The sequence below is a fragment of the Penaeus monodon genome, chromosome 29 (assembly GCF_015228065.2).
Source record: "Penaeus monodon isolate SGIC_2016 chromosome 29, NSTDA_Pmon_1, whole genome shotgun sequence".
NCBI classification, from domain to species: Eukaryota; Metazoa; Arthropoda; class Malacostraca; order Decapoda; family Penaeidae; genus Penaeus; species Penaeus monodon.
This window is the reverse complement of record NC_051414.1, coordinates 2,328,616-2,330,458: the sequence shown is the minus strand read 5'-3', so window position 1 is coordinate 2,330,458 and position 1,843 is coordinate 2,328,616.

The window sequence follows — 1,843 nt, the reverse complement described above, 5'->3', positions numbered from 1 at the left end:
AGATGTGGTTAATATAAAAAACAGCATTAATTCATCATTTTTAGTCTCTTAGATGAGTTAAATAGAAAAGGGGCACCCCTTGATTCTCTTAAATAAACTGCAGTGTAAAGTCAATCTTGAATCCCCCTGTGGTTTTTGAAGTGCTTTTGGAACAAGGCAAAAAGGGAAATTTGAGGCGAACTGATACGGTTATTAAGTTGGAGAGATTGAGATGACAAAGTACGGGTTTGGGCTGCAGAGACCCAGAGTAAGGTAGGTTTCCTTTCTTTTTCCAGCGATTCTTGCAAGGCCACTGTTTTTCTAGTGAAGTTCAATCTTGCTCGCGGTTTTTGACTTTTCAGGGGGCTATCAGGACCATGGAAAGGAAGTGATGAAATAACTAAAAAAACATGATTTTGGAAATTAGTGGTTTTCCCGACACCACCATGGGGACTTTTCCCCAGACTGGTGAGTTTTGGTACGGGGAAAGGCATTGGTAGATTCATATAAAGGATTTTTTGCGTGTTCACAGTGAAATTGCAATATTTCCTACCCAAATGTTCACACAATTTTTTAAAGAATACTGTTCCCCCACTGACCCTTTGTCATAATGCATGTACACCCCAAAATTTTATTAACACTACTTTTAAATATTGTATGAAATTTTGTATAGATATTGATTTAATACTAAACTTTTCTACTTATAACTATGCAGATATGAAAGGAATTTCAAGCAAACTTGGATTTTTAGAAGTAGCCCTACACACTGCGGGGTTTTTTTTTTTTGGAATAATACAAGAAATGTACCTTTTCTCTAGGAATTCCCTTTTGGACTAGCCAGATTTGTGAGCAGATGGTTTTCCCAAGTTCACAAGTGCACCTTCAGGTCTTCCCCCTTTCCGTAGAAATTCAGTTCGACGCATTCCAATTCTGGTTTCTCTACCTGAAGTGTGGCTGCAAGAAGGAAAAAAACAAAATTTTGGGTTTACACAGATAGTGTAGAGATTCAGAGAAAACCCGCATTGAAGATATGAATTCATTTTAATAATTCTGTATCATGTCTTTTATAACAGAATAAAATTTTTTTTAGGCAAACAAAAAGGGGGAAAAAGCCTTTCGACTGCAGGAGGTAAATTTCAAATATCTAAAAATCTTTTTTCACCTGTCCGTCAAGCCCCTTGTTGTTTGAAGTTGAGTTTTAAGGATTGACATGACATTTGGGGGCAAATTAGGGGGGGAATTCGTGTGGCAAAAAAAAGGCGGGAAGTTTTTCGTTAAAATCTAAAGTTTGTCTCCAAATTTTAATGACAAAAGGGGGACCTAAGACATTAAAGGATTTTATACTGGCTAGAACATAATTTTGGCTTGGAAAAAAGGAATGGGGCAGGAAATATTTTGAAAAAATAAAAATAAATGATTTTTCAAATATAAAAAACACCACCATACATACAAACTTTAAACATATCTTTCTATTTCAAAAAAAATTGGTATGAAGCTTTTTTTATGGCAAGAGCAGTTGTAAAAGCATTCCTCGCAATTTTAAGAGCAAAACTACCTGACTGATGAGGTCTCCTCTCAGCAAAGGGAACAGGTTGGTCAACTCGCCCATTTCTTGAATGAGAGAATTTTCCCAAAACCCTTAAAAGAATATGAAAATTAAGTGCTACTATTTTCAGACCCACTTAAAAAAGAGCATTCGGGCAAATATAAATACCCCAAAAATTTTTTGTAAATAAATATTTGAGTAGAAAAGAATTTCCATAACCTTTTATGTAAACACACAAAGATATATTAGTTATAGCCTTTTTTTACATTTAAAATAAATAAAGGGAATTCAATGTATTTATCAAAAATCAAAAACCCT